This window comes from Dendrobates tinctorius, unplaced genomic scaffold (genome assembly GCF_039654945.1).
Source record: "Dendrobates tinctorius isolate UK_male_01 unplaced genomic scaffold, ASM3965494v1 ptg000160l, whole genome shotgun sequence".
NCBI classification, from domain to species: Eukaryota; Metazoa; Chordata; class Amphibia; order Anura; family Dendrobatidae; genus Dendrobates; species Dendrobates tinctorius.
The window spans coordinates 6,543,558-6,559,363 of NW_027361827.1; positions in this window are offsets into that span (position 1 = coordinate 6,543,558).

Sequence of the window (15,806 nt, forward strand, 5' to 3'; positions counted from 1 at the left end):
GGCTGCTTTTTGGTCTTAGCCCGGCCCTGCGTAAGAAGCAGAGCCGCATGTGTACTAGGTGTACGGAGCGGAGCCGTGTGTGTGCGAGGTGTAAAGAGCAGAGCCGTGAGTGTGCACGGAGCTGAACTGTGTGTGTGTACGAGGTGTACGGAGCGGAGCCTTGCGTGTGTACGAGGTGCACTGAGCGGAGCCGTGCGTGTGTACGAGGTGCACGGAGCGGAGCCGCACGTGTATGAGGTGCACGGAGCGGAGCCGCATGTGTACGAGGTGCACGGAGCGGAGATGTGTGTGAGGTGTAAGGAGCAGAGCCGCACGTGTACTAGGTGTACGGAGCAGAGTCGCACATGTGTGAGGTGTACGGAGCCACGTATGTGCGTGGTGTACAGAGCCGAACGCGAGTGTACAAGGTGTATGGAGCAAAGCCGCATGTGTACAAGGTTTACAGAGTGGAGCCGCCATTTGTGTACAAGGTTTACAGAGTGTGGCCACGTGTGTACAAGGTGTACGAAACAGAGATGCATGTGTACGAGGTTTACGGAGTGGAACCATGTGTGTACTGAGTGGAGCCGTGTGTGTGCGAGGTGTACAGAGGGGAGCTCTGTTTGTGCGAGGCATAAAAAGCGGAACCGTGTGTTTATGATGTGTGCAGAGCCATACGTGTACAAGGTGTATGGTGGGGAGCATTCATACCTCCCAGTGGGACAGTCCCGATTTTGAGGGAGCTTACTTTTCCCACGGACACAGGAGTACACAGCGGACCCCCGTGGAGTGCGTTAAAATTCGCACGTGACGTTCTACCGGAAGTGATGTGCTAGAAGCTGAACGGAAATTAGGAAATTTCGGGAGGAGATTGTGATGGAACCATGGAGGCACTTCAGGGAATGTTTCAGATCCATCACCGTGTCCTCCTCCAACAGCGCGGACAGCAGGATCGCCTTGGACTCGGGGTTGCCGGCCATGTAAGTGGATCATGATATGTCCTGCATCGGGAGGCTCAGGTGGGCATTACAGTGGAAGCCGGGCTGCTATAGTATCTTTATAGAATCTTTCTTTCTCTGTTTCTTTATCTCTCTAATCTTTCTTTTTTTTCTCTCTCTTGGTTCTTTCTTTCTCTGTCTCTTTCCTTTTCTTTCTTTCTTTCTTTCTTTCTTTCTTTCTTTCCCCTCTTTCTTTCTCTCTCTTGTCTTTCTTTCTTTCCCCTCTTTCTCTCTTTGTTCTTTCTTTCTTTCTCTCTCTGTTTTTTTTTCTCTCTGTTCTTTCTTTTCCTCAGTCCAAGTGGACAATTATATATGTAAAGTTAATGATGTCCCTGTGCCAAGCAGTGCGGAGGATCAGAATACACGGAGGAGACCAGAGCAGCGGGGTTTGGGGAGAAGAATTATATGGGGCCCATTATACTGTATGAAGTAATATATGGTGCCCATTATGCTGTATGATGTAATATATGGGGACCATTATACTCTATGAAGTAATATATGGTGCCCATTATACTGTATGCAGTAATATATGGTGCCCATTATACTGTATGAAGTCATATATTGGGCCCATTATACTGTAGGCAGTAATGTATGGTGCCCATTATGCTGTATGAAGTAATATATGGTGCCCATTATGCTGTATGATGTAATATATGGGGACCATTATACTCTATGAAGTAATATATGGTGCCCATTATACTGTATGCAGTAATATATGGTGCCCATTATACTGTATGAAGTCATATATTGGGCCCATTATACTGTAGACAGTAATGTATGGTGCCCATTATGCTGTATGAAGTAATATATGGTGCCCAATATACTGTATGAAGTAATATATGGGGCCCAATATGCTGTATGGAGCATTATATGGGGCCCATTATACTGTATGAAGTAATATATGGGGCCCATTATACTGTATGGAGCATTATATGGGGCCCATTATACTGTACGAAGTAATATATTGGGCCCATTATGCTGTATGGAGCATTATATGGGGCCCATTATACTGTATGAAGTAATATAAGGGGCACATAATACTGTATGGAGCATTATGTGGGGATAGGGGATGACTTTCTGTTTGTTGTGGATCTGACCGCTGGGACCCCCATGATCCTGGGAAACATAGCTTTGAAGAGCACCATGTAAATGGAGCTGTGGTCAGCCATACGCACTGTGGTGCCATTCACATGTGGCTCTTCAAATAACTCCTCAAAGAGAGTGATGAGGGGACAACAAAGTATAGCAAAAATTCACTGATCGGGGTGAGGAGTGTTATAGTTTGTGGGCTGGTGGGATTTGTGTGGCAGGGCTGCTTTTTGTCCCAGTGTGGCCCTGTGCAAGGCCTACCATTGCCATTAATGACCCTTGTTCTGGATACTTCTGTGTTGTTCTATGTGCGTGTGATGCCGCTGACATCCTTGTGTTTGGACACCTTTTTTTTCTATTTATCTAAATCAAAATGTCCATTACTCTACTCAGTTTTACAGGATAGATATGAGAATTTACTTTGTGTGTGTGGGGGGGTGCCATTTTGCTGTTCGCCTCAGGCAGCAGAGAGGCTAGGTTCACCCCTGGGCAAGCCACAAAAGATAGTAACTTAGTAACATAGTTTTTAAGGTTGAAGGAAGACTTTAAGTCCATCTAGTATCCTGTAATATTAAAGTTTTCAAGAAAGGCATCCAGTCCCTTCTTAAATTTTAGTAGTGAATCACTCTGACATGTTCCAGGTTGGGGTTTGTTCTCTGTTATCCTCTCCCCGGTGTGGTCATGTGGTTTAACTTTCTCTGCCTCCCTTTGGGAACTGTTTGGCTATTTCAGTTCTCTGCTGCCAGCAGGCAGCTTCAGTTACTATTCCTGCCCTGGCTGGAATGGGTGACCCCGTTACACCCTGATTCGTCCTTTGCCCGTTTACTGAGTTCCCGTGTCTGCCCTCTCCTGTTACCCTACTCATCTTTTGTCTGCTCCCCGTACTGTAGTCTCACCTGTTTGACTGTATCTCATCTCTGATATCTCTGCTCCTGACTGGCTCTGTCATCTCTGGCTTGTATCTGACCACATGTTTTTCTGTTTCCCTTCTTACTGCGTTCCCTCTCCATTGCTGACCCGGCTTGTCTGACTACTCTCTCACCACCTGTTGGTGCCTGCGCTGCTGCACTGTGGTGTCTCGCTGGTAGGATAACCTTTTTCTTTCACCAGCACCCCCTGGTGGAGGTTGAGCTCTACTGTCCAGCAGCAGGCATTACACACTCATTACAACATCATACGGCAGAGAGCTCCATAGTCTCACTTCTCTTACAGTAAAGAATTTGCATCTGTGATTTTGATTAAACCTTCTTTCCTCCAGACGTAGAGGAGCCCCCCTTGTCCCCGTATCAGGTCTAAGAGTAAAGCAATCATTAGAAAGGTCTTTGTACTGTCCCCTCATATATTTATACATTAAAATAAGATCACCCCTAAGTCTTAATTTTTCCAAACTAAATAACCCCAATTGTAATAACCTGTCTTGGTATTGCATACCCCCAGTACTCTAATAACCTTGGTTGCTCTTCTCTGCACCTGGTCTAGTTCAGCTATGTCTTTCTTATACACTGGAGACCAGAACTGTATACAGTATAAGTGTGGTCGCACTAGTGACTTGTAAAGGAGGTAAAATTATGTTCTCCTCATGAGCATCTATTCCTCTTTTAATGCATCCCATTATTTTATTTGCCTTTGCAACAGCTGCCTGACACTGGCCACTAAATGTGAGTTTGTCTTCCACCCATGCACCCAGGTTTTTTTCAGTGACAGTTTTGCCCAGTGTTTTACAAATAAGCACATAATCGTACATCTTATTTTCTCTGCCCAAGTGCATGACCTTACATTTATCCCCATTAAAGCTCATTTGCCATTTATCAGCCCAAGCTTCTAGATTACATAAGTCATCCTGTAATAAAAAATTGTCCTCTTCCGTATCGAAAGCTTTTGAAAAGTCCATATACACCACGTCCACTGCGTTTCCTTGGTCCAGTTCGGAACCTACCTCTTCATAGAAGCTTATCAAATTAGTCTGACAGGAATGGTCCCTCGTAAATCCATGTTGATATTGAGTCATGAGGTTATTCTTTTTCAGATACTCCAGTAAAGCATCTCTTAGAAAACCCTCCAGGATTTTACCAACAGTAGAGGTTAAGCTTACTGACCTATAATTTCCAAGTTCAGTTTTTGTCTCCTTTTTGAATATTGGCACCACATTTGCTATACGCCAGATCTAAAAAACACTAAAATTGAGAAATCCCCAGGCCCGAATGAGATACAGCCCTGATAACTGCAGGAATTAAGTACAGTCATTGATAAACCATTATATTTAATCTTTAAAGAAAACATTGTTCTGTCCACACTAAATGAAGCAGATTCATGTAGCTATACAGGCAGATAAACCGCTATACTGGAGAACAATAAGGAGACTGTGGTTGAGTCTGTGCTTTTATTGAGCTTACTAGTATATTGATGTGGTGAAACTGTAAACAATCATATTCAAACAATCAGTGTATGGTACACCAGAAATACATATTATACATGTTATACATTGTGCATGAAGGTTACAAGCTTCAACTGACCAGGGATACAACTGACTATGCTAGGCTAACATTAGGACAGAAACTACCTATAGAAAGCATAAGTACATACCGGCAATGCAATCACAAGGGGACAGCAATGGATGAGGTCCTTCTTGGATACAAGCTGAAGGAAAATGGAGGAAATGGAGGGAGATGGAGGCTGAGCTACCAAAATGCATTGCAAAAAGAGGGGAGGAGATTCAGACATAGAAAACAGAACAAAATAGAAAATAGGACCGTGAGGATTACTCTATTTTTTCCCCATTCATTTTTCCCATTGGGACCACCTGTGATCCAGTTCCCGTTAGCCAGTTCTGGTCTTTTTACACCATATGTGGTCCTTTTTCCCCACAGGCGGTCCGGACGCTCCCACGCCACCATAGAATGTGCCCTCCGATCCTCCCACGAAGTGATCCTGTAAGGTGACTCCAGGTAAAACTGTAGATAACTGGGGATTGTGGTGGACGCAAGCGCGAGCACGTGCATCCACCACAACCCCGTTTTAGCTGACTCTGGCCACTAGAGGGAGCCAAAACACTGCAGGCGAAAAAAGATTGTTAAAACTCATAAATGTACAAATTTCCTATATGAAACTACAAAATTATACAATAAAACAATCAGATAACAATTAGATGTCAGAGACAGAGCACTCCCCGTCTGGCATCAACAGATGTCACTATCCCTTTCTTCTGAAGGCAACAATAGGACCAGTTCAGATACCGGTTTGAAGAATGTCTTGGATTCATTCCCTTTGGTCATCCTTATTTCAACTTTGCGGACATCACCGTCCTTGCTCGGGAACTTTGTGGTAACTAGACCAAGTGGCCACTGGTTCCGGTGGACTTGGCAGTCTTTCACGAGGACGAGGTCACCTATGCTAAGATTAGGCCTAGTAGATTGTCACTTTGTCCGTGGCTGCAGGGTAGACAAATACTGTTTGCACCACCTGTCCCAGAATGTATTTGCAAGACTTTGTATCTGTCTCCATTGGTGCTTTTAGAGGTCCTTAGCGTTAAATCCTCCTGGAGGGGCACTGAACAATCCCGTTTTCTAGGTAAGGAGAGTAGTGTCACGTGGACCCGTCCTGTGTGACGCGACCAGCAGACCGGTAATTAGAACAACAGGACGCGGCACATGATACTGTCCTGTGTGACACAGCTCGCAGGCCGGTAACTAAAACAAGACAAAGGGAAGGAAAACAGTTACAACGGTGAGCCCTGCGATAGGGAAAGGGGACGTGGAGACCTTCTGCACTCCCCTGAGTCAGTATCCCTAATGCTCCTAACGTTCCCTATGCCGGTTCCGCACCGGGCGCCAATCAGGAACCTGCCACCCTAGCACACCCTACAACTATCCCTTTCTAGGGAGCTGGGTGGTGCAGGCACTGGCTCCACCGCTGTACTAATACACACTAAGGAAAAACACAAACATTGAAACACCACTTAGCTTTAATTTGTTGCACTTGCTCCTGGCAACAGAGTCCACCACCAGCATGCAGCTCTCCTCCTGAATCGCTGCCACCAAGCTCTGTCAGAGCCACAAGGAAATCCCCTATAACTCTTTTCACACCAGAGCTAAGACAGTGTTGCAAGGAATGCTCTCCAGCTCCTTCCGCCACCAAAAATGGTTGAAATGAACACTATCATCAACACTGATTGCAACACCTGTGACTCTTTTGTAGCAGAGCCAGCAATCACCCCTGCATTATAATCATGTGCACTTAGCTAAAGAAACTAGAGTGCAATGATGCTCACCACCGGGGGCAAACTTAGAACAAACGACACCACAGTGCAATAATCCTAATGGCCACTGGGGGCAAAAACCAACCTTAAGCACAGCTTAGGGAAAAAAAGGTTACCGGTGCTTTTTATATGTCCTGATCCAGCATGGATCATGACAAGTAGCTGTCACGTGGCCCCGTCCTGTGTGACACACTGCAGCACAGTAGCTGGAGTCAATAACAAGGGTTCCTCGGGATCGTGAGGGACTGGAACCAAGGGCCTTATGCTGATTATAGCTGTGGCTTCTGCCATGAAGGTGATTAGGCTTTTGTGGGTAAGCCTCACTGCTCCTTCTTGAAGAAGAGTGGAGTCAAGAATTTTCCATACTAGACCAATCATTCGTTCCCAAGATCCACCCATGTGTGAAGAGTGAGGCGGGTTGAACAACAATGTGCAACTTTGGTCACTGAGGAACCTCTCGAGAGTCTTATAGTCTAGATTTGAAGGTATTCCTAATTCTTTTGCTGCACCAATGAAGCTAGTACCTCTATCTGAATGTATATGCTTGATAGGACCATGGCAATAAAACGTCTTAAAGCATTGATGAAGCTTGAAGTTTCAAGGGACTCATTGAGCTTTATCTGGACGGCTGATTGACTTACAGCTAAACATGACAGCTCAACGTTTACTATTGGCTCGTCCGCCCCTCGTATAACATGTAACAACTGACAAAGGACCAAACACATCGACACTAACGCTGGTAAAAGGAGGGTATAGTTGGGGTCTATCTGCTGGTACGTCAGCCATGTTTTGGGTTTGAGTCGAACTCCGAAGCTTACGGCAGGTAATGCATTTGTAGATAACACTACTGATGAGTTTTTTGCACTGACAATCCACAGGCCAGCAGTTCTGGTGGCTCCTTCTGTAAGTAGTCTTTCTTGGTGCTTGACCAGATTGTGGTAGTGCTGTATGATTAAGTAGGCAACATGACATTTTCCGGGAAGGATAAGAGGGAATTTCTCCTCAAACTCCATTTTAACTTCTTTGAGTCGGCCTCCTACTCTCACCAGGCCGTTGTCGATGAATGAGTCGAGTTTTCTCAATTGACTGCCTGCTGGTATTGGAGTCTTGTTAATAAGACATTGGATTTCCACAAAGTAGGTTTCTCTTTGAACGGTTAAGATGATATGGTTTTTGTAACATAGGAGGTAACATAGGTATGTTTACAAAGATGCCAACCTTTACATTTTTCTGCGTCACAAGATCTGGTGTTCTTGAACGAGTGAGCTATATGAGTCAGGCACATAATGGCTCAAATAAGTGACTTCCAATTTGAAAATTTGTCAAACCTGTGTGATTCAAGCTGGATAGCAGAGGTCATTGCATGAAGTGTAGACACCTGAGGGCGAATTTCAGCATCTGAGCCCTCTCCTACTAGTTCAAAGGTGTCTGAGAAACGTTCCTCAGTGTACAATAATTTTGATCCTGAGAGCCATGTTGTGCTTCCTAGCTGACTTGCGTCAACTGCTCTAGTTGCGTGATCCACGGGATTCTAGTCCGTGGGTATGTAATGCCACTGTTTTGGATGAACTGATCTCCTAATTTGTAGCACTCTGTTATTGACATAAATGTAGAATCGTCTAGTTTCATTGTGGATGTATCCCAGGACTACTTTGCTGTCTGAGTACAACTTGGCCTGTGTAAGGTCGATATCCATCTCAGATGTGATGGACTCTGCTAACTCAATGGCTAAGACTGCAGCACAAAGCTCTAACCTGGGTATAGTGTGCTCTGGTTGTGGTGCAAGTTTGGCCTTCCCCATAACAAACCCAATGTGTCTCTGACATTTGGAGTCTATAGTTTTGAGATAGGCAACAGCGGCAATTGCTTTGGCAAAAGCATCTGCAAATACGTACAGTCTTTGGCTTTGTATTTCTGTAGACGGCACAGGGGTGTATGGTCTTGGCACGTTCAGGTTGGAGAGGGCTGCTAAAGAGTTCTTCCATACTTCCCACTGGATTCTCTTACCAGGTGGCAGAGGTGCATCCCAGTCAGATGTTTCCTTAGTTAAATCTCAGTAAGGCTTTGCCTTATATAGTAACAGTAGCTGCGAAACCCAAGGGATCGTACAGACTGTTGATGGTAGACACCTCTATGTGTGAAAGGCTTTTCTTCCTCGCTGACCTGAAAGGTGAAAATGTCTGACTGTAGATTCCAGAGGAGCCTGAGGCTGCATTGTATTGGTGTGGGGTCTGACCCCAAGTCCAGGTCTCTGAGACCGTTACATAAGTCTTGTGATGGGAATGCTTCCATGAGTTCTTGGCTGTTTGAGGCTATTTTGTGAAGCCTGAGGTTCAAGCAGGCAAGCATCTCTTGAGCTCTCCTGAGAAGACTGATGGCAGTCTCATTTGAAGGCATGGCTTTCAGATAGTCATCAACATAAAAGTCATTTTCTCTAAATTGTCTGACATATGCTCCATATTCTGCTTCTCCTTCTCGAGCTGACCTTTTGAGTCCACAAATGGCAACAGCAGGTGAAGGACTGTTGCACTCTCATGTGATACTCTTTGACTTCTTTAGTAGGATCATTGTCTCTGGACGAGAAGAATTTTAGGAAGTTCCTGTCTCTCTCTCTCACAAAGAAACAATGGAACATTTGCTAGATATCAGCGATGAAGGCAATGGAATCCTTACGGAAACGCATAAGTACTCCCAGCAGTTTGTTATAGAGATCTGGTCCTGTGAGTAGAACATCATTCAGGAAGATATAATGAAACTTAGCACTGGAGTCAAACACCTCTAATCTGGCCTGGTTTCTTAGGGTGGTATACTCCAAACATGGGTAGGAACCAGTATTCTTCAGAATGTTTGAGAGTGGGAGCTAGCTCTGCATGGCAGTTTTCGAAAATCTTTGACATGAAGGAGAAAAAGTGATCTTTCATCTCTGGTTTCTTTTGCAGATTATGTTTGAGAGAGGAGAAACGTTTTAATGCCTGATCTCTGTTGTTCGGTAGATATGGTGTGTGGGTTCTGAAGGAAAGAAGTGTGACCCAGCTGTTGGTTTCATCTTTAACGAGTCCCTTATCCATTACCTCTAAGAACAACTTGTATTCTACTGACATTGCCACTTGGTTGTCCTGCTTAATTCTCTGGAAGACTGTGCACCCTAACTGATTCTCATAGCTTCCTGACACTATACTGCTGTCATGAGTAAAGTCTATTAAACGACTGGGCAGTTGGATGCTGTGTGGTAGCTCTCTGACATGGAATTCGGTGTTACAAGGTTGAAACAGAGATGGGCGTACTTTCTCTAATCTATCTAGCTTTAGGGCATAGGGAGCATTGTGGAGTCCATAGATTTTACATCTCACTTTATGAACCTATAGGATATCTCTCTCCAACAGCAGTATTATCTGGACCTGATGGTTGCGTTCCATTATAAGTAGAGATGAGCGACTGTGATGACTCCTGGAGTGGACCCTCTGGGTCGTGGCACCAACCCTCCCAGGGCGAGCTGACCTAGTGAAGACCACCCCCTATACAGGGAGTATCAGGGGCAAGCCCCAGGGAGTGAGGTACCACGACTGCTGGCACCCGGCGGCCGGCTCACAGGAGACACGAGTGGGTGAGTGTGTCTGCAGGAACGTGTAAAGTGTGGACACGGGAACACGTGGTATACAGAGACTTCATACGTCCAGGTGTGAGTGAAACAGGATGCATGCAAGGAGTATGTCAGAGCACTAAGTCAGGCAGCAGGTGTGCCAGGAGGTGTAACAGAGTACAGGAGCAGGGTGTGTGCCAGAGGGCACAACTGAGCATAAGACAGAGTACAGGATTGGAACGTGTGCCAGGAGGCACAACTGAGTAAGAAACAGCGTACAGGATCAGAGCGTGTGCCAGGAGGCACAACTGAGTATGAGACAAGGCACAGAGTTCGAGTGTGTGCCAGGAGGCACAACTGAGTATAAGACAGAGCACAGGATCTGAGTGTGTGCCAGGAGGCACAACTAAGTGCAAGACAGAGCACAGGGTCAGTGTGTGTGTGCCAGAAGGCACAACTGAGTACAAGGCAGAGCACAGAATCAGAGTGTGTGCCAGGAGGCACAACTGAATACAAGACAGAGCACTGGATCAGAGTATATGCCAGTAGGCACAGCTGAATGTAAGGCGGAGCACAGGATCAGAGTGTGTGCCAGGAGGCACAACTGAGTATGAGACAGAGTACAGGGTCAGAGCGTGTGACAGGAGGCACAACCGAGTACAAGGCAGAGTGGAGGTTCAGAGCGTGTGCCAAGAGGCACAACAGAGTGCAAGACAGAGGACCCGAATACAGTGCACAGCCAGGCAGGGACACGGCAGACCAAGCCAGGAAGCACAACAATAATCAGGCACCTCCCCTAGGAAGAGGTAGCTTGATATAACACATGATCACGAGAGCTTCCGGGTCAAGTCCTCCAGTACCATAGAGAGGACTTACCTGGAGACCGAACTGAGAAAAGCGCGCAAGCGCAGACATAACATGGAGGAGACAGGGACCTAGGTACGAGAGAGAGCGAGGTGCGCGTGCATACCCGGCGGGACCCCCGGAGTGACCGCGGCTCCGGAAGAGATGACGTCGGAAACGAGGTCCCGCCCTCAGGTGAGCGCAGCTTGACAGTGACTTTGCCTTTTTTAGGGTCGAGTCGGGTTTCATGAAACCCGACTTTCGCAAAAGTTGGGTTGAACGAAATCGGCAGACTATAGGGAAAAGTCGGAGGCCGACTGAAACACAAAGCCCAATGCAAGTCAATGGGGAAGCAAAGTCGGCAGGGAGTGGAGGACAGTAAACACACCTACAGTGCCCATTTCAATGCCAAAAACATCAATTCTTATTACAGAAGCTTGTCAAAAACTGGGGGGTATTTGGCTAAAGTTGTGGGGGGTTTGGGCTGACTCCAGGTTTTCGTGTGCCCCGTGCCAAAGAGTGTCAGTGCGCCCCTTTAACACATATCACAACTCATGATGCTCCGATATGGCACAGAAATATAGGTATAGTAGAATGACAAATACTTCACTGCTTACATGACATGACTGATCTGTTTTAAATTGTACAATAGCTCAAAAAAAGGACAGTATATTACTCCATACAGTATTATGGCCACACACATTGTGCGCCATACAGAATAATGAGCCCCATATATTTCTCCAGACAGAATAATTGGTCACATATAATGTTCCATACAGTATATGATGAGCTCCACATAATGCTCCAGTATATGATGGGCCTCATGGATGATGCTCCAGTGTGTGATGGGCCCTAATAATGCTCCATATATAATGGGCCCCATTTCTAATGCTCCAGTGTATCATGTGCCCCATAGATGCTGCTCCAGTGTCTTATCTGCCCCCATTTACAATGCTCCAGTATATGATGGGCCTCATGGATGATGCTCCAGTGTATGATGGACCCTAATAATGTTCCATATATAATGGGCCCCATTTCTAATGCTCCAGTGTATAATGTGCCCCGTAAATGCTGCTCCAGTGTCTGATGTCCCCCATTTGGAATGCTCCAGTATATGATGGGCCCCATTTTTAATTAACCCAGGCATGGTATGTGAAAAGAGCTCCAAGGAGTAATCTGAAGTGTGTGCTGTCGCATCCTTCACTTTTGGTGTGGGTGAAGGACACAAGGAAAGGGGTTGCTCCTGACCAGAAGCCTGCACTGACGACTCAGTGCTTGCATTTTTTTAAACTTCAGAAGAGGAGGCGATAGAGCTGGAGGCTGTTTCAGCAATGTAAGCCAAAAACAGTTACTGATGCTCTGACTTTAAAAGCAGTCTACCCACTCCCAAAAAAGTATATATAGTATAGTGTAAACATTCTGAATCTCCGTATATATTTCAGGAGGCAGATACAAACGCTCTCAGGCCTAGTATGGATTACACAAAAATATGAAAAGCTGTAAATGGGTAAAGTAACACAAGCGTACAGCTGTATACAGTGTTGGGGTAATCTTAAAGCTCCTAATATATTGCCGAAGTAACAGACAGACGTTCACAGGCTCATTATGGATTACACCAGAATCTAAATAGCTAAAAAGGTTACTGTACCAGAAGCGTATAGCTGTATACAGTGTTGACCAAATTTGAAATCTCGGCATATATTTCCGGAGTCACCTTCAGACACTCACTCAGTCTGGGTTTGACCATAATAAAAAATGTTGTAAAAAAGGTACGGGATAACATGATAGCAAGTATAAATATTATAGGGTGCAATTGAAATCTCCATATACATAGTCCCGTAGTCACTCTCAGACGCTTACTCAGTATTGATTTGACCGTAATACTAAATGTCGAACAAAGGTATTGTTTAACAAGATACAAGCTGTATCGAGTATAGGGTAAAAATTGGTATTCACCGTATATATAGAAGGCGTAAACCAAACACGCTCACTCACTATGGGTGATACCATAATAGATAATTTTGAACAAAGGCACTGTATCAGCACAAAGCAGGTGTATCCAGTTGAGGGGTAATTGTAAATTTCCGTCTATACTTCCGGCGTCAGACACAGACACTCTCAGGCTCACTATGTATTACACCAAAATGTAAAAAGTAGAAAAAGGGAAAGGTAGTCTAAGCATACAACAGTATACAGTGTTGTGGTCCTTTGAAATATAAATGAAGATTTAAATCTCAGTAAGCCAGTCCAGACTCTCCGCTACTGGAAACTACACGGATACAAGTACAGACGGAAAGTCGAGTGTTAGCAGAAATTTGGGAATTTCTCATCGCGGGAACACCTCCCGGTTGATGTTGCAGAGGCGATGCAGACTCTCAATTACTGTGTCTGTGGAGACAGCGAGAATGGTTCTTTGTGAAGAAAGGAATGCTTTTTCGCAGTAGAGTGGATCACATCACAGTTACTCGTCTCCATCAAACTGTGATCACAGGGAGAGATGTTGACATGGTCCTCACTGCCTATCATGATGTGTCTGGTCATTTTTGAGTGCAAAAGACAGAAGCCACAGGCCGTAGGCGATTCTATTGGATTGGCAAGAAAGGCGACATTGAAAAATGGTGGCAGGAATGTCACATGTCTGTGACTATCACAACTGTGAAAGGTGAGCATAAAGCACCACTGCATCCGCTTGTAAGTTGACGTTCATTACAAATGGTAGCCATTGATCATCTGAAGGTAGAGGCCAGCAGGACAGGCCATAGCTACATCTTAATTACCATTGATCAATACACCAAATTTCTAGTGGCGGTCCCTGTGAAGGATTTAACTGCCCAGACTACACAGCGGTGGAGCAGGGGGAGGTAAGTATTGCAACTTGCAAGTGCTGTGGCCATGGCCAAGTAGGGGGGCACACTCGTGGTCTACGGTACTGGCACAGGGCCCCTCATAGTACGCTGGTGTGTCTGACGGCGAGTGGGCCCCCCCAACGTCAGAGACACTGTTGTTGTGAGTTCATTCTCTGGTTCGGGAGGTGGTGCGGCTGGTTTGATAGGTGGAGATCTGCCACCTGAGAATGAGGATGACGATTGGATCTCAGGATTCTCAGATTGGATTTAAGACAGCCGACGCCCTATTCAGTTGCTGGTGATTCCTTCTGGCTTGTCAGCTCTTGGTTTTCAGCTCTGTTCCAGTCATCTAAAGCTAAGTTTTTCTGCTAATGTTCACACTTGATTTTGTTGGTCTATTCAGTTTTTTGTGTGGTCTGTCAGCCCCGGCTGGGAGCTGAGCTGAATTTCCACTCTTATTTATCAGTATTTTGCCAATTGGCTTTTTGTCCCTTACTAGTTCGGTGTCTTTTTGCTCTGTCTCAGAATATTCCAGAGTGCTGATATAGTGGGAGAAGTCTAGTGACTTCAGGGTTAATTTTGCTATCAGAAGTGTTGGACAGTATTTTTGTAGGGTTTTTTGCAGGTTGCAGTGACTTGCCTTTCCTTTCCTGTCTAGTTAATTTGGGCCCCATCATTTGCTCAGCCTATTTTCCTGCCTGTGTTTGTGCCTTCATCTTGTTTCACTGTCAATACATGTGTGGGGGCTATCTATTCCTTTGGGGTCTGCTCTGGGGCAGTTAGTTTTCCCTTTTCTTGCTTTAGGCTTATGTAGTCCTCCAGCCATGACGAGGCGTCTAGGAACATCGTAGGCATGCTCCACGGCTACTGATAGTTGTGTGGTAAGATCAGGGATCTGCAATCTGCATAGTTACCAACTTCTCTGGTTTTCTGTGGCTTAGCTTGCTTTGTTTTTTTTTCTCCTCGGTGACCCATTCATAACACACTGTATTGTACTATGAGGGGCCCTGTGCCAGTGCTGTCAGCCATCAGAGGGACCATCCACCTGTTCAGAGTAATGGCACTTGCCCGGGTGCGCCAGATGTTGACCCCAGCCATTGGGGGGTGGGTGGGCAGCCCAGTTAGGGAGGTTTAAAAAATGGCATATGGTGATGTGCTGGCTGGACATTCAGCTGCTGCAAAGGGCGGAATTGGGCAAGTCCGAGGAAGAGGAGGACAAAAGCGAGGCATTTTTCTGGCCACCTATGTGTCATCAGGGGAAGGAGGGACAAAATCTTTTGAAACCCATGCATGGTTCATTTTAATGAAGGTTAGATCATCAACATTTTGGGTCGACAGACGGGTCCTTTTTTCTGTCAGGATTGATCCAGCAACACTGAAGACTCTTTCAGATAACACACTAGCAGCAGGGCAAGCGAGCTCCTGTAAGGCATATTGTGCCAACTCAGGCCAGGTGTCCAGTTTACAGGCCCAATAGTCAAAGGGGAATGACCTGTGAGGGAGAACATCGATATGGGAGAAGTAGTTTGTTACCATAGTTGACAACTGCTGTATCTTATCACTTTTAATCGATGCAGTATTAGCAGTCGTGTGAGCGGTACTTGAGAAATCATTCCACAACATGGTCATTAAACCCCTGTCTCCAACGTCACTTCAGCTGTGTGCACCATGAACACCTCTTCCATTGTGCCCACTACGGCTCGTGGGAGAAAAAGCACCGCTGCTGTGTGCTGGAAAAGCCTCAAACAAATGGTTTACCAGAGCTGCTTGTTTGTTAGCCAATATTATCTTTAGGTTCTCCTGTGGCATGATGTTGTGTAATTTGCCTTTGTAGCATGGATCGAGGATGCTGGCCAGCCAGTAGTCATCATCCCTCATCATTTTGGCAATGCAGGGGTCCCTTTTTAGGATCTGCAAGGCATAAACGCATATGTGGGCCAATATTCCAGGAGTCAATGTTGCACTGCCACTGCTGGGTGGAGGAGCACTTTCTGGCAAATCCACATCCCTACAGTCACGCACAAACACTGTACCTGACGTTAGGACCCCAACATTTTCTCTTGCCCTCTGACAAGCATCCTCCTGCCCAAAATAATCATCCCCCTCATCTTCCTCCTCCTCCTCCACCTCGTCCAGGACAGTTCCCTGACCAGACAATGGCTCACTGTCATCAAGGCTTTCCTCCTTCTCCTCCTCCGCTGCAGATGCTTGATCCT